General features: G+C 44.6%; 1 long non-coding RNA gene across 1 annotated transcript; it reads left to right on the forward strand.

The window, feature by feature from the left end:
* Positions 1 to 14574: 14574 nt before the first annotated feature.
* On the forward strand, positions 14575 to 16217 carry LOC145806145 (uncharacterized). Its single transcript, XR_014348829.1, has 2 exons — positions 14575 to 15137; positions 16032 to 16217. It is a non-coding gene; the product is annotated as an uncharacterized LOC145806145 (long non-coding RNA).
* Positions 16218 to 23957: the final 7740 nt, after the last annotated feature.

Consider the following 23957-nt stretch of genomic DNA (forward strand, 5'->3'; position numbering starts at 1 on the left):
TATCCTAGTAGCGATAGATTATTTTACAAAGTGGGTCGAGGCCCAATCATATGCAGTGTTGAAGGCGTCGCATGTCGCAAAGTTCATCAGGAACAACATCATCTGTCGCTACGGGGTGCCAAACGAAATAATTTCAGATAATGGTTCCCACTTCAAGAAAGAAGTGATAGACTTGTTGGAGAAATACAATGTGGCTTTTCATAAGTCATCTACATACAGGCCACAGACCAACGGAGCGGTTGAGGCCGCCAACAAGAATATCAAGCATATACTACAGAAGATGGTGGAAACCTATCGAGATTGGCCAGACAAGCTGCCATTTGCTTTGTGGGGCTACAGGACTTCAATCAGAACTTCTACTGGAGCAACTCCATATTCATTGGTCTATGGAATGGAGGATGTTCTACCCATTGAGATTGAGGTCCCATCATTACGAGTATTGGCTGAATGCCAGATAGCCGAAACAGATTGGCAGCAAAGCAGATTCGAAGAACTCATGCTCTTTGATGAAAGAAGACTGCAAGCACTGTACCACATCCAAGGCTATCAACGCAGAATTGCCCGGGCTTTCAACAAGAAGGTTAAGTCTAGGAATCTGAAAGAAGGAGATTTGGTGCTCAAAGACAACCGAGCTCCCATCCACGACCCAAGGGGCAAGTTCAGACCCAATTGGACTGGTCCTTACATCATCAAAGCTATCTGGTCAGGTGGAGCTGTGGTTCTGATGGACCTAGATGGCTTGGAGTTCTCACAACCGATCAATATGGACAAGTTGAAGAAATACTATCCTTGAGAGGCTCGCTAGGCCGAAAACCCGAAAGGGCGACCTAGGCAAAATTCAGAGCACAAAAAAATTAGAAAATATAAAAACTGAGCTCGCAAGGTTGAAAACCCGCAAAGGGCGGCCTTGGCAAAAGTTAGAGCGCAAAAGGAGAGTGAAAATACTCGAGTGAACCCGAGCCTGAACTACGTAAGGCTTGATTCCCATCTTCGGGATACGTAGGCAACTTCGCCTCGAAGTTCAGCCATAAACTCTTCCCCGATCAACTCTGTCCATGGTAATCATCTCAGTCATCTTTATCCATCAGCATTTATCATGATCTCCGGTACAGTGCTGTTCAAACTAGGGGCAACTTTCCGTTGCCGCGACGGTGCAAAGTTACTCAGACAAGGAGCAACTTTCCGTTGCTTTGAAGTGCCGCTTTGTTCTTCAGACTAGGGGCAACTTTCCAGTTGCAGGGATCTGGGGTTGTACATCTCAGTGACAGATTTTCGGCATGTCCAGTTCTAATCCACATCGAAAATAGTTTTGAAAAGTTTTAATAAAAGTTGACTTTGTTCAAATCAATCTTTTTACGACTTAGACCATTTTTGGACCAAAAGCGGAAAATTTTCAGTACCATAACTTTCAATTTCATTGATTTCAAAATAGAGTTCTCCTGCTCTTGCATTACAATCGAGGTTGCTTATTTTAGTACATTCATAAAGAAAACTTGAAAATGCTAAATAAGCAATAAATTCAGGGCATAGTTGAATCAAGTATCTCTGTGTCCCCTCCCAGAGCTGGACGGAGCATCTGATTTCAAGCTGGGCCCAACCTGCGCCTCCTCATTAAGCCAATCCAAGCACTCATCGGACAAAGTGCAACTGAAAGTCGAAGCAGGGGCCAGAAGCTCTCTAGTCCTCCATGCCGTGGCATATCGGGCAAGCTGTGCACCCCGAATCGGGAAAGCGGCTGGGTACTCAATCCCCTCCGGTGGGCAGGTCTGATCATGGCCAAACTGACGCAGGAACCGGAACGGAAAATAGAATACGCAGTGGGTTAGACCAACCAATTGGATCCCAATCAGCCGGGACATACTATAGCTCATTGCCGGGAGGTTGAGCCAAGGACAACGCCAAGCAATGCCGTCTGCGGACAAATTGCACATCCAATCGAACCACCACCTTTCGTCAGGAGCATTGACAAGGCGCTGCCGAAAGAAGTAGCCTCGAGCTGAATAAGCTGGGCAAGAGTCCACAACCTGCAACTTATCCATTAACCATACCTGGGGGGAGGGATGAAAAAATGAGAGATTAAAGAATAGAGAGATGTACGATGAGAGAAAAGTGAGACAAGGGTTTTGTGAGAAAAACCGAGCCTGAAGGCCGAGTGATGTGAGCAAATATATATGTGAGGTCGGGTGGGAAACATTACCTGCAACAGTAGTGGACTCCCAGCAAATCTGGTTGTTTCCCGGCAATGGAAAGCATCTAAACCCATCAACGTCTCGGCCAAGGTCATGGCAATACAGCTCTTTCCTTCTCTCAAACCTTGGGCGACTTCAATCAGGCGAATGCTAGCCCCGCCGAAGCCCGAGGAAAGCAGAAAGTGAGACAACAAACATAAACAGAGGGCGTGTTGCCGGAAACCCTGCCAATAATGGTTGCTGCGGTCACCAGCGTCGGAAAAGCGGTGGATCAAGCCGAGGATGTCCAGCTCTCCACTGCAAATCAGAGATCGAGCGTCATGCGCTGTGAGCCCACACATTCGCCCTAAAGCCTGGGCGTGACCAAAACGGAGCTGAGGCAAGATCAATTCAAAGCACTCAGACTCCATCAAAACCTGAAAATCTTCGAAAGTGGGACACATTTCTTGGCCGCCAAAGCTAAAAACATGCGTCACTGGATTCCAGAACCTTGCCGCGGCACGGAGAAAAGGAAGCTGTAGCGGAGTACGGCTCAGCGTGAATAGTGCATTCAAGCCGAAACCCCGGAAATTCAATTTTTCCGAGCCATCTAAAGAAGAAATCCAAGATGTGACATTTTCTGCAAGAAACGCCTCCATCTTTGTCTAAAACTAAGATGAAATGAATGTTCCCGGAGTTGAGGCTTTTATAGAAGGAAAAACACTATTCACGCGGACACGTGTCGAAAATCTGGCGGCTGCAGGACTGAATGGCCGGCCAGCTACTTTTTCTGGTTGGCCAGCCATTTACTTTTTGCAGAAATGGCTGGCCAGCTACCTCTCTCCACAGAAATGGCCGGCCGGCTCCCAGGGATGGTTGGCAATGCTACAGTGTATCTTCTTGGCCCAGTTTTACCCTTTCAGGGAGAGTTCCAAACATTTCCATGCAACGGGGAAACCAAAGGCCTTTATCTCCCTCTGTTTCGGACGCGTTCCGATGCCCAGATCGTCAGAAGTACACTTTGTGGTTGTTGAGTTTTGCTTATCGAGTTGTTGCATTTTGCTTATCGAGTTGTCCGTCGAGCGGACGTGTTTTGTATTCGAGTCATTGCTCTCTGTTTAAGCAATTTTTGTTAAAGTCTTGTTTATTTGCGTTATTGCTTTTTGCTTATCGAGTTGTAAACTTGCTAAAGATTCTGTTATATCTTAGTAAGTTGAGTTGTTTAGTTTGTTGCGTCGGTTCACTACCTGACTTGGTGATTACACAATGCGCATTACCATTCAATTTCTTTTTTGTGCAAAGTAAATGATGCGATACGATGCTAAAAGTTCAAAATACAAACACCTTTCCAAAAGCTATTTCATTTCATCATGCTTTACAACAAATAAAGGTACAAGTTTTACAAAAATAAAACTGCCTAACAATGTGCAAAGTGCTACAAACTACTAGCAAAAAGAAAAATAAAGCAGGAAATAGCAGTATCAAAATCCTCGGGAACGGGAACGAGAAGCACGCCTGGTCCTCTTTTGTGGGACAACCTCCACACCACCATCAGAGTCGGAGCTGTCATCCTCAGGATCCTCCTCAGCCCCGCCTCTGTTCCCCGAGCCAAAACCGGAGCCTCCCTCCTCAACAGATGTCTCGAACTGACGGTCGGTAGCCTCCTCCTCCTCCTCATCAGGCTCCACCTCCACAACATGAGCCCTGCGTCTGCGGACAGGCCCTCCTCGAGCTCCTCGATAAGGCCTAGATGGCCCGGCTCCACGGGTAGGCCCGGATGGCCCAGCTCCCTGATAAGGCCCAGATGGCCCAGCTCCCCAATGAGGCCCAGGTGGCCTAGTCTGCGGCTGACCGGACCATGAAGGCATCTGAAAACAAAGAGTTCAATTCAAATGCATCAGTCCAAATATGTACATCAGACGCAGATACAAGCAAAAGCTACATGAAGTGGGTACATGTAAATACAGTGTACAAATGGGGTGTGTGTCAGATGTGCTCTACACAAATAGTCAATCGATGCAGTGGAATCAGCATGTCATCAGAAGTATGATAAATGCCAGAAAACTGAAGGGTACCTGAATGCCTGCGACGGACAACTGTGCCTCCCTGCGCAGGACCATGCCCTCGAGTGTGGCCACCAGCCCAACCACCTCCTCTATGTACCCTCGCGATGGCTGCAAAAATGAGCTCATAATCATCAGTAAACAGAAGAGTGTCTAAACATCTGAATGATGAATGACAAAAGTGGAGCATACCGGCGGTGAGTCCGGATCAATGACGTATCGATCACTGGGCATCGGAGGCTCTAGTGGAATCGGAATCGGAGAGCTAGTTCCATACTGCCACGCCATCAACTCAGTAGGCATATCTGGCCATCCGAGATGAGGATGAATCGACGGAGTCGGAGGAAACGGTCTACTCCCACCTCTAGATGTGCCAGCCCTGCTAGAAGAAGGGATGTCTGTAGCTCGAGCCTGAGCCTGGTCCGAGGATGACATACCGGCAGGTCTCATCATCGGGATACGAGCTTCTGTCAAAGGAGGCATCAAATATATGTGACGATAGGTGGCGTAGTCCCCCTCCGCAACATATAGCAAAGCATCGCTGCCCAGCATGGCGCCGACTACCTCTGAGAAAGAGAGCCTGTCGGCAGTCCGCATACTAGCTGGAGGTACCGCGGGAACATCCTGAGAAAGATACCCCCGTACCTGGCGCAGAAAGCGCTCCCCCAGGAACCAGACTCTGCCAACTGGCCCTTCGAGCAGGACCCTATACCGGGAGATGCCTGACGCTCCGGTATACTGAAGTAGGAGATCATCACCCAAGGGTGCCCAAGGCTGCCAAGTAATCTGCGGATGATAAATGCATAAACCAATCAGAAATCAAGAATATACAGAGCAAGTCAAAGATGAAAATGAAAAGAACTGAAAGTTCTGAAGTACCTCTGAGTGTCGCACAGTGTCGAAGTACTGTCGCAGGCGAACCAGGGTCTCTCGAGGCCTCGCCCGGTGCGGGCCCTCAAATATCAATGAATATGGGGTCACGGGAATCCCCACCACCTCCAGCTCTGGGGCTAACGATGGGAAGTATACATAAGCCCATAGCTGAGAAAAGCAGTGCAGAATATAAGTACGAAATGCTGAGAGCAAAATGCAGACTGTAAAAGTGCACTGTGTGTGCAATGTACAAGTAATGAAGAGCAGAAATGTAAATCGAGGGGACAGAAAATACCTCCCAAGCTCTTCAGTAGCCACCAAGCAAATCGCCCCGCCCGCGGGAGGTCGCGCTCATGTAAAAGTAGAGGGTAGCCAGGCCAGCGCCACCCCAATCATATCTACTGACCTGTGATAGGTCAACCAGAGCGCTCAACAGGTATAGCCCAATGGTGTTCCCTCTGTCGGCGAACAAGGTAGTCCCGAAGAGGAACATCAGGAAACCACGGGCATACTGCTCTGTCTCCTCGGGAGTCTCGGGCACCATCTCAGCCCGCCGAAAATGGGAAGAGAACCAAGTGTATCTGACTCTCCTTGAAACCCTATCAACAGGTGGGCGAGCCCCCAACAAATACATCCAGGCGGCCTCCCACTCGCCCATATCCTCATCATAGGGGATGGGCCAACCTCCGACATCAAGGCCGGTCAATACAGCAAAGTCAAAAGGGGTCATGGTCATGTCCCCGGTAGCAGAGAAATGAAAGGAATTGGTGGTGTCCCACCATCTCTCTACGAGAGCTGCCATCAAGGTCCTCCTGGCAGGACAGCGTGACAACCCGACACAGAAGGGGCCAAACCCCGCCAAGTCTACTAAGTCTCTGACGCCCTCTGGGAGCTCAGAATACCAATCCCGCGCCATGGTGGAACCATATCCTCGCACACTGCGGGAACCACCCTGCATTCAGAATGAATATATGTGTCAATAATGAAATAAATGGGCTGTGTGCCAATAAGATGAAATGGGCTGTGTGCCGATGAAGTAAAATAAGCTACATGCAAATTCTATCTACCAGGGCTGCGTGTTCAGGAAAATTTGAAATTTGGGCTGCGTGTTCAACTTTCAGTTAACTTGTGGGCTGCGTGTTCACTATCTACCTGGGCTGCGTGTTCAGAAAATTTGAAATTTGGGCTGCGTGTTCAACTTTCAGTTAATTTGTGGGCTGCGTGTTCACTATCTACCTGGGCTGCGTGTTCAGAAAATTTGAAATTTGGGCTGCGTGTTCAACTTTCAGTTAATTTGTGGGCTGCGTGTTCACTATCTACCTGGGCTGCGTGTTCAGAAAATTTTGAATTTTGGGCTGCGTGTTCAATTTTCAGTTACTTGTGGGCTGCGTGTTCACTATCTACCTGGGCTGCGTGTTCAGAAAATTTGAAATTTGGGCTGCGTGTTCAACTTTCAGTTAATTTGTGGGTTGCGTGTTCACTATCTACCTGGGCTGCGTGTTCAGAAAATTTGAAATTTGGGCTGCGTGTTCAACTTTCAGTTAATTTGTGGGCTGCGTGTTCACTATCTACCTAGGCTGCGTGTTCAGAAAATTTTGAATTTTGGGCTGCGTGTTCAATTTTCAGTTATTTGTGGGCTGCGTGTTCACTATCTACCTGGGCTGCGTGTTCAGAAAAATTTGAAATTTGGGCTGCGTGTTCAACTTTCAGTTAACTTGTGGGCTGCGTGTTCACTATCTACCTGGGCTGCGTGTTCAGAAAATTTGAAATTTGGGCTGCGTGTTCAACTTTCAGTTAATTTGTGGGCTGCGTGTTCACTATCTACCTGGGCTGCGTGTTCAGAAAAATTTGAATTTTGGGCTGCGTGTTCAATTTTCAGTTATTTGTGGGCTGCGTGTTCACTATCTACCTGGGCTGCGTGTTCAGAAAAATTTGAAATTTGGGCTGCGTGTTCAACTTTCAGTTAATTTGTGGGCTGCGTGTTCACTATCTACCTGGGCTGCGTGTTCAGAAAATTTTGAATTTTGGGCTGCGTGTTCAATTTTCAGTTATTTGTGGGCTGCGTGTTCACTATCTACCTGGGCTGCGTGTTCAGAAAAAATTGAAATTTGGGCTGCGTGTTCAACTTTCAGTTAACTTGTGGGCTGCGTGTTCACTATCTACCTGGGCTGCGTGTTCAGAAAATTTGAATTTTGGGCTGCGTGTTCAACTTTCAATTAACTTGTGGGCTGCGTGTTCACTATCTACCTGGGCTGCGTGTTCAGAAAATTTGAAATTTGGGCTGCGTGTTCAACTTTCAGTTAAACTGTGGGCTGCGTGTTCACTATCTATCTGGGCTGCGTGTTCAAAAAATTTAAAATGTGGGTTGTGTGTTCACTTTCGAATTTGGGCTGCGTGTTCAATTTTCAGTTATTTGTGGGCTGCGTGTTCACTATCTATCTGGGCTGCGTGTTCAGAAAATTTAAAATGTGGGCTGTGTGTTCACTTTCGAATTCGGGCTGTGTGTTCGACAAATCAGTGTTTGAGCTGTGTGTTCTAATGTGGGCTGTGTGTTCGCAATTAATTAATGAACCGAGTGTTCAGAAATTTGAATGTTGAAACTACATGTTCAAAGATGTAAGGAAAGTACTATGTCACAAGCTAAATGTTTAAGCATGGCGGGGGTGCGAAATGTAAAATACAGAAGATGAGGTAAATACCTCTCGGGCCTCGTGAGAGAGATGCTGCTCCGGCTCTCTGAGAAGCAGATCCGTGGGTGCTCCCTCGTCAAAACTGGTAAAATGACGGAAAACGGCACGAGGGAGGACGTGCGCTGCCGGACGGTACCTCCCGGGAATGAAAGGGCGAGTCCTCGGGGGTAAGGTCATGGGATCGAAGTCATCACCGGCACCTGAAAAGCCTCCACCGTGGGAAGAATTGCCCGCCATGTTCAAGAATCTGCAAAAGGGAAGCAAAAATGAGCAAAATGAGCAAAATTGGAAAAAGTCAACAAAAGTCAACTCTCGGGAAATAAAAAAGTCAACAAAAGTCAACTCCCGAGAAAATATTCTAAATATTAAGATGAACTTACCTCAAGTGGTGAAAATGCAAAGAGAAGCTCCGAAGCCGGAATTTAATCGCTCCAAAGTGTTTAAAACTAAGTGTTTTTACGAAAACAATTTGCGCGAGGCGTTGGAAAACGCGCGTAAAACTCAAAACTGGAGAGAAAAGTGTTGAAAGAGGCAAGAAATGAAGTGAGGTTCGGCTGCCATTTATAGGCCTCAAGCCTTGGTTTGAAAGAGCATCAAAAAGGAGGCAAAAAGACCAAAATGCCCCCGGGAAAAGGGCATGGCCGGCCGGCCCCTATTTCTAGCTGGCCAGCCATCTGCTTTTTGCAGAAATGGCCGGCCAGCCATTAGCTTTTGTGGAAACCGGTTGGACACCCCCCCTTGGGAAGATAAGTGGCCAGCCATGCTCCCCACATGCTCACCTAGCTCTCTGCAAATTTTGAGGAAGATCGGAGTTCCCGGGACCTGAAAAAGTTCAAGAAAAGTACACTTCCGGTCGCGAAATTGCTCCGTCGGGACTTCGGTTTCAAGTTCTGACATGTGTCTCATCATCATTCATCAAAATCAAAGTGTATCCTTTTTGAATGAGTTGTAACCTTTCAAAGAAGCAGATCGGAGGCCGTGATCGAGTTACCTTCGCCGAAACACGCGTTTCCGTACTCGTTGTTTCACGACGAATGAACACCCTGATTCATACTCGTTTTGTACTTTCATGCACATATCTTGCATTCTCATGGGCATACTCACATTGTCATGTACATTTCTTGTTATTTGTATACCTCTGTGTTTGAGCATGCGTTGTCGCGCATGTTCCACTCTTGCATTGCGATGCATACACTCACCGACGCCGTGTGTGTCGAAACTTTCGGAATCGCGTTAAATATTTGTTGTTAGCATATTGTACTTGTTGCAATTTCTCTCTTTTGTAGGCACGATATTGTATGTACGGTTCAATTGAGGCTGGCGCGACCAGACGAATCGCGCAGGTATCGTATCTTCTCCGTGTGAGACATGGCGGAGATTGAATAATCCTCCGCATTCTTAACTGCATGAAATGTAGTTGTTGCTTTGCATTCTTGCTTAAAACTATTGCATCTATTTGCGAATACTTGCTTCATTACAGCTTGCTGCATTTGCATAATCATTGGGTTACCTTCGGCTTCTTGCATATCATTTGCATTTTGCCCCCTGCCTGCGGGCATGCCTGCGGGCACATCTCTGTCTATCTTGTATGTTTGTCTGAGTCTTCGGCCTTGTCAAAAATAGGTCGTCTCGGGGCTTTGACATTCACTCCCGTCACTTGTGACTTCCGAGTTCTGTCAAAGAGGGGCAACTGTAGACACCCCATTTTTGACCGACCTTAAGACTCAGACGTCACCGATTGAGCGCTTGGTGATGTTGCATAATGTGCTCGTTCAGAAGTTTCAGAGTCGCGGCCGTAAGCCCTACCTCCGGACTTCCGAACCCTTTTCTGTGCCTTGTCTCGGTTTGCGAACCAGACTCGGTTTTCTCTGTTTCTTTTCCTGAAGGGAGGGAGAGGTCTCGTAGACCATTTCTCAATGTCCGTAGGCTACATTTGGTGGCCGTAGGCCATTTTGCCCATTTCGGAGTCCGGTTCCCGGTTTTCGGAGCCGTCAGGCCGTGTGCCTCGGTTCGGGACCGCTTAACCATCTCCTATTGCTCTGATTTTTGGCATACATCTTATTTTCTCCCTTTTGAGGGACACTGGGGGCTGAGAAACCCACTTCGAGGTCGAATACCATTTTCGGTGCTTAACAGCCCATTTTCGGGACCCCGAACTGCGTGTTTTCGCCCCGGAACGTTTGTTTTGTAACGGTTTTCGTTCATTTTTGGCAGGTACCTCTATTTTATCACAAGGAAGGTCACTGAAGGGTGGGAGGCCAGCAATTGTTGCAGCAACCAGTTATCTCTCCGCCGGGGCCTCCCGGCGCCCGTTTTTGCAACTTCCGGGCTAATGTTGAATACCTTAGGGGTAGTGTTGCCAACTTTCAACCACATATCTGTGATCTACACATCTGGGAGGCCACTAAAAGTTGGTGGCCGGCCATTAAGGTCACCTGACCCTTTTGACCCCTTTCTTCCGGGCTAATGTTGAACCCCTTGGACCTTTTTTCTTGAACTTTGAACCACATATCTGTGATGTACACACCTGAGAGGCCCCTAAAAGTTCATGGCCGGCCAGTAAGTCAACTTGACCCTTTTGACCCCCTCTTTCCGAGCCATTGTTGAACCCCTTGGGCCCACTTTCTTGGAATTTCAATTACATGGTTGTGTTGTACACACATAGGGCTACCTCCCCAATATCTGGCCGGCCAGAAAAGCTCGTTGACCCTTTTGACCCCTAGCCGGCCGGCTAGGGGGTGTGGCCGGCCGGCCACCTCCAGCAAAAGTATGAGGCCGGCCGTATTCTCCTCACTGTACCCTTTCCAGCTGTTGGGCAATATCCCCCAGATATTTTCTGTATCCGGGGGATATTTTGGGAGAGAGTTATGCTCTCCAATTCACCCCCCTTTTACACCCCTTTCTTGACCTTATAGCCAGCGGAGGGTCTTCTTCTTGAGGGTTAGAAAAATTCCTCTCCAAGCACAAACCCTAAACTCCATTGTCATCCTTCTCAATTCTCCAAAAAACCCTAACTTCTTAACCTTCATTCCTTCTACACCACCAAGCTCTACCACCACCATCTCATTTCCAGCAGCAAGGGAAGATTCTTGAAGGCTAAAGAAGCTGCAAATCAACCCAAGAAGCAACAAAATCTCGAATCTTCAAGGGTAAGTTACACTTTTACCCTTTTGACCCTTTATCTTGTTCCATTTCTAAGCCCCTCTTGCTTTTTGTTTCAAGCTCCGGCCCTAACTGAAAAGGGCCATATTTTGAGCTCATCTTCACTTCTCATTAAGGGCTCAACCCTGTTTGAGCCCTCCATAATACACTTGCTTCATTGACCATCTTGTATGTCATAGATTTGCATGCTATTTTTGACCCATGAGAAATTTATTTTCGAGCATGTTGTAAACTGATATAGGGCTTATTTTGATCCCCTCTTCAACATTAGAGAAGGGCTCAACATTGTTTGGTGTCTCCATGTATCACTTGTAGTTCAATCCCTTATTTGGCCCCATTTTTGCATAAGTTGATAGCCCTCTTGGATTCTGTTTTTGGACCTTGGTCCGAACTGAAAGTGGCCTTGTTTTGGCCTATACTTCATGTTTCATTCACACTTTTTTCCTGTTTGGTGATTATTTTATATACTTCATGTTATAGCACCTTTTGGGCCTTGTTTTGCATCCCATTTTTAGCATATTTGTATACTGATTTTGAGGCTTCCATATACTGTAAATGTTCATATTTTTGGTCCATCTTCAGTGTTGTAGAAGGAAATTTTTCAGTTTGGGTTTAGCTTATACCACTTGCTTCATTACCCCTATCTTGGCCCCTATTCTTGTATGCTATTTTTGCCATACCTATATTTGCTGTTTGGCCATGTCTATAACTGGAAAAGTGGTTATCTTGGGGCTGTCTAGCTTCTGTCTCTGCATTGCATGTCCATGTTGTGCATATTTAGCATGGCTATAGGCCATTTCGGGTGCCTAATGTTGCATTTCGGGACATTTCCTTACATTTCATATCATTTCGCTTCATTTCGGGACTGTTTTCCCCATATTTTGTTGCTGAAATTCCATTAGCATGCTTGCATATCATTTTTGCCATGTTTCATCGCATTCCATCATCGCCTCGGTTTGCGTGCCCGTGTGCACGCATTTCGAGGCACTCCATTTTTATCCGACGGCATCCGATGTGAGTGTGGCTGAGGCTCACTCATGTTGGTATAAGCCCATTTGTCATTTTCATGTCATTTTAGCATCGCCTCGGTTTGCGTGCCCGTGTGCACGCATTTCGAGGCACTCCATTTTTATCCGACGGCATCCGATGTGAGTGTGGCTGAGGCTCACTCATGTTGGTATAAGCCCATTTGTCATTTTCATGTCATTTTAGCGTCGCCTCGGTTTGCGTGCCCGTGTGCACGCATTTCGAGGCACTCCATTTTTATCCGACGGCATCCGATGTGAGTGTGGCTGAGGCTCACTCATGTTGGTATAAGCCAATTTGTCATTTTCATGTCATTTTAGCATCGCCTCGGTTTGCGTGCCCGTGTGCACGCATTTCGAGGCACTCCATTTATATCCGACGGCATCCGATGTGAGTGTGGCTGAGGCTCACTCATGTTGGTATAAGCCCATTTGTCATTTCCATCTCATTTTCATTGTATCTGTCATCGCCTCGGTTTGCGTGCCCGTGTGCACGTACTTCGAGGCATGTCATTTTCATTGTATCTGTCATCTCCTCGGTTTGCGTGCCCGTGTGCACGTACTTCGAGGCATGTCATTTTCATTGTATCTGTCATCGCCTCGGTTTGCGTGCCCGTGTGCACGTACTTCGAGGCATGTCATTTTCATTGTATCTGTCATCGCCTCGGTTTGCGTGCCCATGTGCACGTACTTCGAGGCATCTCATTTTCATTGTATCTGTCATCGCCTCAGTTTGCGTGCCCGTGTGCACGTACTTCGAGACATCTCATTTTCATCATTCTGTCATCGCCTCGGTTTGCGTGCCCGTGTGCACGTACTTCGAGGCATCTCATTTTCATTGCATTCCGTCATTTTCTCGGTTTGCGTGCCCGAGTGCACGTATTTCGAGGCCTATCATTCCATAGCATTATGTATGTTAGGATTGTATATTAGTTGCATTTCATGCATATCATGCATATTGCATCATGTCCGGAATAGGAATTAGCCCGGGCACGGGAAACGAGGTACATTTCGTACTCCGAGTGACGGAATGTGTCTCAATTCCCCAGTCACCGACACTCCGGATTACCCATGATGGAGTTAGGTTTTAGCTGTAGTTTCATGTGCATTCATCCTATATTGAGTTGTGCATTTCGATTCCTCGGCCATCATGCCTCGGTATGCGTGATTGGTGGCACGAGGATCGAGACATGCATATATCTGTGCAGATACATTGCTATGCCCCTTTCCTGCTCTCTGTTGCAGCAAAATGAAGAATCAGCAATTTTTCTGGGCTCAGCACGCATTTCAAGAACAGGTGTAAACAGAGGCTAATTGGGGCATTCCGGTGGATTTCCGCGCAAGACAACACGGACATGCATCATCCATCAGAAGCAAGACAGTCCCTGGCTCGCACGCCAGTTTTATCTGCTTTCTTAGTTAATTCATTAATTAATTAGAAATCTGTAATATTCTTTTATTCGGGACTGTAATATTTAGACTGTATTATTTATTCGGACCCTCCGAGTGAGGGTGCAACTGTAATAAGTGTGGGTGAGTGTGATGCATGTCTTCCAATCCCACGTCTTTCTCCCTTTTATTTATCCGCTTTTGTTGGTTAGATTAGGGCATGTTTAAATTAGCATACAGTATGATAGCATGTTTGCATTCATCCATCTGTTTTGCATGCATCGGGCTCGGCGCATCATACTAACTGCATTGTATTTTCAATTCCAAGTTGAATACATGATAGTTGTAGCATTCCATACGCCATGTTTAGAATAGCCGAGCCTGCTATAGTTGCATTTTGCATATGTTGCATTAGGCATTTCTGTATACTTAGGATTCATGCATGATTTCTAATAAGTATCTATTTTGGCTTGGAGTACCCGGTGAGTTTTATGCTTTAGCATCCTTGCATGTGTGTGAGTGAATGCCATGATAGCATACTTACCATGAGGCTATGTGCTTATCTGATATAACTGCCTGAATGCCTGTGGGTGAAGGTTGGGTTACTTAAATTGGAATAAGTCACCAAATGTTTTCAAGCCTACCTGCGGGTAGCAAACCATTTTCAAAAACAAACAAGAAGTGTTTTGTTCCAATCCAGGCGACCTGGTCTATACTTATGTACTGTGTACATCACATAGTAACCTAGGCTAATAAACCGGTTTAAGAACTCACAATGTTTTCAAAAATCGATATCATGGTTAGTAGAGGCCGGTCTTTGACCGGGCGAGCGGGGGTGCTCACGAAGTGACCTTCCCCAATCGTACCCAAGTTCCCGAGCCGAAGCAGCTTTGGTGATGACGGACACGTGGCCTTTTGGCACCAAGTCAGGGTTTCCTAAATTTCCCAAAATAAAATATTTAGGTGGCGACTCTGTATCTGGCAAAGCAGTCCATGTTTGGCACTACTTTTTCAAAAATCAGTTTTCTCAAAACGACTTGCCAGATTTGGACTCTTTGGTTCAGATTAAGAACCGTGACAAACATTGAGAGTCCGAGCTGTAGCGAGGCCCCCCCGCGGGCTTGTTACAGTGCTGTGATATCATTAGGAAGTTCAATTATTAGAATATATGACAAAACTGAGTTGGGTAGCATCGTATATTGGCGGTTCATGATTTTGTTTACGTTTTACATATCTGTGAGTAAGAATAGAGACGGGTTGTGGGTGTATAGTGTAATAATCTCTTTCATAGCAATCATAAATTTTCTAGCAGTGTTTAGTAATGTAGTCTCAATAGTTGTTGCATCTGTTGAATGTATTTAGTAGTTACAATATTTTTCTTCTTTCCCTTTTGGCATATTTTGACACTATTAGAAGTCGTCAAGTGTCCTCTTAGTCCAATTTTCCTTCATTGTAACAGTTGTATTTTTAGTTTGGGAAAAAATTGAGGCATCATGTCTGATATGGGTATGTGTATATATATATGGTTATGATAGGAAAGAGCGGATGATGTTAGTGATGGTGTTTTTTATTTGATGATGATGTTTATATAGGGAGCAAGGGTGAAGAAATTTTTTCATGGTGGGGTGTAAAAGTCTCAAGTTAAATCAGTGATGGTTAAATTGGAAATTTTCTTCATTGGATGTTAACATACCAGCAGGACCACAAGCTCATGTTCGGTCTACTTTTTTCCCTTAAATCCTTGACTGCAAAAATGGATCCAACAAGGTTTGTTTTGCTTCTTCAAGTTTTGAATTTCAAACATAATATGTTTGCGTGAGTATTTTGATTTCCCATAGAAATTAAAAAAATTTATTTGATTATATAAAACAGAAAATGTTTCGGTTGTGCAAAGAAAACTAATAATTTGACATGCATATACTGTTTGTTTTGGGATCCATAAGATGGTATTAGAAACACTATAACTGGTTCTAATGCCATATGTGATATGTTGATTCCTGTAACAGAAAACTCTTCCTGTATCATCTATTGGCCTTATTAACTCCATATTTATTCTTAGCTTGGAGATTGATTAAATTTTTGTTGAAATTTGCATATGTTTGTTAGACATATTTTGTTTGGTATTGGAGTCTCACACTGTAATAGATTCATGATTCATCACTTGTTTGGATTTGAAGCTAATTTTTTCATTGAGGTCCAAATGTTGTGCCAGACATTGTTTTTATTATTTTGGTTGTGGTTGGTGTTCAATGATTGTATGATTTACCTGGGACTCTTTTGGACTATTTTAATTATTAAATGTCTTGTTTCTCAAATAATATTGTCATTTTCTACAAGTGCATATCTTGAGTTTAAGATTACTTTTTTGTTTTATTATTAAATTATTCTAGCTTAAGAAAGTTTGAAATCATTCATGCCTTGATGATTTATTTTGGTTTCTACAAGGGTATCAATATCTTTTGTAGCTTTATACTATTTGTGTGGAGAATCAAAATAATTATGTCATTTTTGGTGGCTGTGGGGAAAGGATTGGGGCAGTTTAACAACTGGATAAATTACATTATTTTTGGTGTGATCTAAATGTAAGTTTATAAATTAATTAGTAAGTTTATTCATATGCTTCTGGCGGTTTTTAAATTAATTTGTTTTTTTATTTTTCAGGTCAGAAATTTCTTGGAGAGATGCAAAATATGGTCAAAGAATTCAAGAACTTACTTTTTTCAAGTTTTTTATTTTTTATTTTTTAATGTATGTAATCACAGTTAATTTTTTTTTTATTAATTTCTTTGTATATACTTTTAAACATTTAACTTTCATTTATGAAATATATGATATTATTTCATTCAATATATGGTTGTGATTCAAAATATAGTATATAGTGTGTATTACATTATTCAAATGCGCGTGCAAAAATAATATTGATTATTCTTTAAATATGTCAAATTTTTTTTTTTATCACAGGTTTTATTAGTTATTAATCACACTTAAAAGGTGTGATCTAAATGTTTTTAATCACACTTAAAAGGTGTGATCTAAAGTTTTTAATCACACTTAAAAGGTGTGATCTAAATATTTTTAATCACACTTAAAAGATGTGATCTAAATGTTTTTAATCACATTTAAAAGGTGTGATCTAAAGTTTTTAATCACATTTAAAAGGTGTGAACTAAAGTTTTTAATCACACTTAAAAGGTGTGATCTAAATATTTTTAATCACACTTAAAAGGTGTGATCTAAATATTTTTAATCACACTTAAAAGGTGTGATCTAAATATTATTAATCACACTTAAAAGATGTGATGAAAGCATTTTTTAATGACACTTAAAAAGTGTGATTAAAAATGACCATTTTTAATCACACTCCTAAAGACCACACTTTAATAAAACTTAAAAGGTGTGATTAAAAAACATACATCACACCAAAAAAGTGTGATCTTTATCTATATTTGTAGTAGTGCTCCTCGAGTATGGGAACTCTTGGTGGGGGAGGAGCCTGGTGTGAAGTAGATACTCCAGTTTGCTGCTCTAACCTGGCAATTGTCTTTGCCTGTTGGGCTATGACCACGGCCTGTTGCTTGGTGAATTCCGCTTGACGGACAGCATCTTGCTGCATTGCTTTCATACTATCCTGGAGTTGGCGCACCATCTCTTCCAGACCCGACATATTGTCCTGATCTAACTGAGCAACTAGTATACCTGTGTCTGCAGTAGGCTCAGAAATCTCAACCTGGCTGTTCAAAGACCACTGAGCTGGTAGCTGCTTTACTGGTGGTCTGTGCCTGACCAACCTTTTCACCCTGCCTCTGGTAAAGGAACACTGATTGCCTTTGAACTGAATCTCTGACCCGACAAAGTCTATCAACACAAGTTCGGTGTACCCGAGGGATATTGGAGCCCTCTGAAGTTATGGTTCCCAGACTATCTAGTAAAAGAGAAAACATGCAGCATCTCAGCCCGATTTCACGATAACCCATATGAGCAGAGCTGAATGACTGTGCCTCCTACAAAATTCTGCCCAAAATTTTGCCCGTAAACTGATACCCTCAGGTGAACTGAATCCCAAAGTACTGAATTGGTGCCCGCAGGCCTGATGCCCAAACTACTAAACTGGTGCCCGCAGGCCTAATGTCCAAACTTGTAGACTGATACATGCATTCCTATAGAGACGCACTCTAAAAGCACATAGCAGACAAGTGAGAGCCAAAACACCCCTATGTTGGGGTAGGGTTTCCCTATCCTATTTTGTCAGGAGCTAGGGTTTCACTACGCACGCAGCGATTTCAAACAACCTATAAACGGGTAAGCAACCTGTCCTAGTTTGGAATGGTCACTATGGATCCGAATATGCACTAGGTCGAATGGTCAAAAAAGTGCCCTGGTAAAACCGGGGTTTGTGTTTCCATACTGGCAGAGCCCATAACCGGTCAGCCTTATGGTCATGCCTTGACAAGACAAGCCTCTGGCAAACCATTCAGGAATAGCAGATGGCAAACACGGTATCCTAGGCGCACCAATGCAAAGAAACACACAAGTGTAGTCAAAACAAGATATCATGAGTTCGAGTCAAGTTCTCTAACTCCCCAGCAGAGTCGCCAGAAACTGTAGACGTCCCCCGAACGCCCCGGAGAGGAACGAGTCCCCCCCTCCCCGTTCCGTTCGATATCGGGCTCACTACAGCTCGGACTCTCAAATTGTCACGGTTCTAAATCTGAACCAAAGAGTCCAAATTCGGCAAATCATTTTGAGAAAACAGATTTTGAAAGAAGTGCCAAACATGGACTGCTTTGCCAGATATAGAGTCGCCACCTAAATGTTTTATTTTGGGGAAATTTAGGAAACCCTGACTCGTTTGCCTAAGGCCACGTGTCCGTCATCACCAAAGTTGCCTCGGCTCGGGAACTTGGGTACGATTGGGGAAGGTCACTTCGTGAGCACCCCCGCTTGCCCGATCAAAGATCGGCCTCTACTAACCATGATATCTATTTTTAAAAACATTATGCGTTCTTATTCCGGTTATTAGCCTAGATTTACTATGTGATGCGCACAACATACAAGTATAGACTGGGTCGCCTGGATTGGATCAAAACGTTTCATGTTTGTTTATTTGAAAATGGTTTGATGGTGCTACCTGCAAGTAGGCTAAGACGTGGATTTGCCACCCTCGGGTGGGCTTAGAAAACATGATTTTGCCACTATCTAGTGGGCTTAAAATGCACATTTGATGAATTGTTCCAATTCAAATAACCCAACCTTCACCCACAGGCACTCAGGCAGTTATATCACATAAGCATATAGCCTCATGGTAAGCATGCTATTCATGGCAGTCACTCACATGCATGCAAGGATGCTAAAGCATAAAACTTACCGAGTACTCCAAGCCAAAACAGAAGCTAATTAGAAATCCATGCATGATCCTAATTATACAGAAATACCTAATGCAACACATGCAAGAGTGCAACTTATAGCAGGCTCGGCTATTCTAAACATGGCATATGAAATGCTACAGCTAACACGTATTCAACTTGGAATTGAAAATACGATGCAGTTAGTATGATGCGCTGAGCCCGGTGCATACAAGACAGATGAATGAATGCAAACATGCTCTCATACTGTATGCTAATTGAAACATGCCCTAATCTAACCAACATAAGCGGATAAATAAAAGGGAGAAAGACGTGGGGTTAGAAGACATACATCACACACACGCACACTTATTACAGTTGTTCCCTCGCGCAGAGGGTCCGAATAAATAATATACAGTCCCGAATGAATAATACAGTCCGAATAAGTACAAAACCCTAATTAATTAACAAATTTAACTAGGAAAGCAATAAATTGGCATGCAAGCCAGGAACTGCCTCAAATCTGCTCCGGATGATGAATGATGTATGCTCGGGTTTCCTTGTATGGAGAATCCCTCGTGATGCCCCGATTTGCCTCTGTTTGCAATTGTTCTTGGAATGCATGCCAAGCTCCGGAAGGCTGCCGATTTTTGATTTGCTGCAACAGAGAGCAACAAAGGGGCATGGCAAAGTATTTTTACATATGTATGCATGACTACTCTTCGGGGAGTGTAGTCCTCGATCCTTGTGCCACCAATCACGCATATCGATGCATGATGGACGAGGAGTCTAATTGCACGACTCGATATGAAATGAATGCACATATAAACACAACAAGACCTAAACTCCATCATGGATAATCTGGAGTGTCGGTGACTGGGAATTGAGAGACATTCCGTCACTCGAAGTACGAAACGTCCCTCGTTTCCCGTGCTCGGGCTAACTCCTATCCCAAGCACAATGCAATATGCATGACATGCATGAATGCAACTAATATACAACCTAGCATGCACAATGCTATGAAATGGCATACACGATGCACGAGGTAACATGGCATACACAATGCGCTAACATACAACCTAGCATACACAATGCTATGAAATGAAATGGCATACACAATACAAAATGGACTTACACTAACATGAGTGGACCTCATCCATACTCGCATCAGTAGCCATGAGATGAAAAATGAGACTCTCGAAATGCGTGCACACATGCACGCAAACCGAGGATCGATCCTAAGGTACAAATGCCACTCTAACAAGGCATGGAAAGACACGAAATATGGTATGCAAACATGTGAATTTCAATGCTGAAATATGATACAAAACGATCCCGAAACATGGAAACATGGCACCCGATGCATGGAATGAACTCGAAACACGAAACTAGGCATGCGCATTGGCCTATAGCTATACAAAACATGCATTATTTGATCATGAAACATGAAGACAGATGCAAGATAGTCCCAAAACATGCATGTTTTCAGTTTATAACAAGTCCCAAAAATGAATGCAAATAGGGCTAATCTATCATACAAAAATGGCCTTAAAAGAGAGATTAAACACAAAGGGACAGCAGCTGGCCCCAAATGGAAACGAGCCCTTCAACAAAGTTGAAGAGGGGCTCAAAAAAAAGGCACTTTATAGTTTACATCAAGCCACGAAAATAATAAAAAATAAGGCCAAACTATCATGCAAGAAAAGGCCTAAAATAGGGATTAAACACAAAGGGGCAGCATCTGTTCTCAAACAGAGGATAGCCCTTCAACAATGTTGGAGAAGGGATCAAAACATGAGGTTTTACAGTTTATGGAAAGATTCAAAACAGCTCACAAATAGGCCTAAAGTACTATGCAAAAATTGGCCTAAAAGAGAGATAGTGAAGCAAGTGATAGCAGGAGGCCTCAAACAGAGGAGAGCCCTTAAACAATGTTGAAGAGGAGCTCAAAACAAGATATTTTACAGTTTATGGAAAAGTCCGAAACAACTCACAAATAGGCCAAAAATACTATGCAAAAATAAGGCCTAAAAGAGAGTTAAAGAAGGAAGTGATAGCTGCTGGCCTCAAATAGAGAAGGACCCTTCAACAATGTTAAAGAGGGGATTAAAACAAACTATTTTACAGTTTATGGAAGAGTCCAAAACAGCTCACAAATAGGCCAAAAATACTATGCAAAAATAAGGCCTAAAAGAGAGTTAAAGAAGCAAGTGATAGCAGGAAGCCTCAAACAGAAAAAGATCCTTAATCAAACATGATAAGAGGCTCAAAATATGACTATTCACAGTTAGGGTCGGAGTCCAAAAATGCAAGCAACTAGGGCTTATATACAAAGCAAAAAAAGACTAGAAAATGGAAGAAAGTGACTCACCCTTGTAGACCAATACTTCAACAACTTTTGAGCCAAGTTTGGGAGTTCTTCACCTCTGGAAAACAGCCTCAAGTTGTTAGAATGGAGGATGGAGGCCTTGTGCTATGAGGTGTAGGGTAAATGGTGTAGGGTTAAGGGAGTTTTGGTGCTTGGAAGAGAGGGAGAGGGAGAGTTGTGTGCAATGGCCTTTAACCAATTTTGTAACCCCTCACAATGAAGCTGAGGGACTGGTTATATAGGCAAAGGAGGGGAGGAAAAAGGGGGGGAAATGAATTTTAATTTCCCCCCAAAAGGGCGCCCCCTGGATATAGGATCTGGAGGGAAAAAGAGGTCACAGCTGTAAGGAACCAGGTAGTGGGGGTCATGGCCGGCCAGGTTTTGGGGGTTCAGGTGGTCGGCCGACCACCTCCCATGGCTGGCCGACCAAGGGTCAAAGGGGTCAAGCAAAATTACTGGTCGGCCACCTCATATTGGTGGTCTCCCATGTGTGCACAACACAACTATGTGATTGAAACCCAGAAAAAGTAAACCATGAGAGAGAAAAGACCTTTTTTAGAAGGGGTCAAAAGGGTCAGGAACAATTACTGGTCGGCCTCCTCATATTGGTGGCCTCCCAGGTGTGTACAACACAAATATGGGGTTTAGGGTTCAAGAAAGTGGCCCCGGGGTGGTCAACATTGGCTTTCAAGTGAGGAAAACGGGTGTCGGAGAGCGATGAAGGAAAAAAAGCTGGCTTTCGGAACAATTGCTGGTCTCCCACCCTCCTACAAGCTTCCTAACTATGAAAATAAGGTCTCCACCAAAAATGAACCAAAACGGATGCAAAACGGAGGTTCGGGGGACCGAAACGCGCGACCCGGGGCCCCGAAAATGGGCTGTTAAGCACCGGAGGTGGCGTTCGACAACGAAGTTGGTCTCTCAGGCCACAGTGTTCCTCAAAAGGGAGGAAATAAGGTGTATGCCAAAAACCGAAGCAAACGGAGGTGGTTAGGTGGTCCCGAACCGAGGCACACGGCCGTCGGCTCTAAAAAACCGAAAACCGGGCTCCAAATGAAAAAAATGGCCTACGACCACGAAACGTAGCCTACGGCCACTGAGAGATGATCTACGAGACCTCTCTCTCCCTTCGGGAAGAGAAAACAGAGAAAACAGAGCCTGGTTCGCAGACCGAGGCAAGGCACGAAAGAGTCCGAAAGTCCGGAGGCAAGGCTCGCAGCCGGGACTCTGAAACTTCTGAACGAGCACAATATGTAATATCACCGAGTGCTCAATCAGTGACGTCTGAGTCTTAAGGTCGGTCAAAAATGGGGTGTCTACAAACCTGGACCGAGTTGGATGGATCACATCGCCGCATTCCTGTCTTCCGAACAGCTCCCAGAGGACAAGAAAGAAGCGCACAAGCGGAGAAACAAAGCCCTGTGTTACTACTTGAATCCGTAAGGAAAGCTTTACAAAAAGTCCATTTTCTGGCCCATACCTAGAATGCGTGCATCCGAACAAAGTTGAAGAGCTTCTGGCCGAAATACATGAAGGTAGTTGCGGTGCACATTTTGGTGGGCGTTCTTTGGCCCATCGAGCTATAACACAGGGGTATTATTGGCCGACAATGAGATCTGATGCCGAATGTTATGCGAAAAAATGTGAACGGTGCCAGAAGTTTTCCCCGTTAACCCATCTGCCTGCTGAAGAGTTAAGCCCTATCACCAGTCCCTGGTCATCTTCCTAGTGGGGGTTTGATATCGTAGGACCATTTCCGAGGGCCCCGGGCAACAAGCGATACTTGATCGTCGCTACAGACTATTTCAAAAAATGGGTCGAAGCGGAGGCATTAACGCACATTCGAGATGCTGATGTCAAGCGCTTTGTGTGGAGAAATATCATAACACGATTTGGCATTCCAAGAGCTCTTATCTCTGACAACAGCACCCAGTTTGATTGTAGCGTCTACCGGGAGCTATGCAGCAAGTATGGTATCCGGCCCTACTTTTCCACGCCGGCTTAACCCCAGAGCAATGGTCAAGCAGAAGCCTCTAAAAATCCATCTTGGACGACATCAAGAAGTGGCTGGAGAAAGCTAAGGGCAAATGGATCGAAGATTTACCGAGTGTATTGTGGGCACATCGAACTACGCCGAGGCGATCCACTGGAGAAACGCCATTTGCTTTATGTTTTGGTACCCAGGCGATCATACCCCTGGAGATTGGCTACCCAACCCTGAAATCGCAAGTTTTTTATATGGGCCGAAACGACATGATGCTGGCTTTGGATTTGATTTTGATTGAAAAACGAAGAGACCACATCCTTGCCTCCATGGCACGATACTAGCAACAGCTTGCCAAGTCGTACAATCAACGTGTTCAGCTTCGCCGCTATAAACCATGAGAGTTGGTCCTGAAGAAAGTACTTCCGGCGGCCAAGAAATCGGCTGACAGAAAATTGGGCCCCAACTGGGAAGGCCCCTATCAGGTCGATTCGATCGCAAGGGTAGGGGCGTATCGGCTTAAAGACATGTCTGGAAGGAGCCTCCCACGGCCTTGGAATTCAATGCACTTATGAAATTTCTATCATTAAACCCGACTTGTGGAGAATAATTCTAGTTCTAAATGGTTTAACGTGTACGTGCACCATTTTGGTAATGCAAAGATCTTTGTTTACTCACTGCCAAATTCAATTCAAAAGTGTTCCAAATAAAGCCTCCAAATTCGGAGCCCCATCGGCGCATGACGTCTTTGGACCGATAAAGCCTCTGGATTTGGAGCGCCCTTTGTGGATATCGCGATTGGCCAAACTAAGTCTCCGGATTCGGCGCCCCATTGGTGCATGACACCTTTGGGCCGATTAAGCCTCCAGATTCGGAGTCCCATCAACGAATGA

Source organism: Camellia sinensis, chromosome 13 (genome assembly GCF_055761805.1).
Source record: "Camellia sinensis isolate YWXY chromosome 13, ASM5576180v1, whole genome shotgun sequence".
Classification (NCBI taxonomy): domain Eukaryota; kingdom Viridiplantae; phylum Streptophyta; class Magnoliopsida; order Ericales; family Theaceae; genus Camellia; species Camellia sinensis.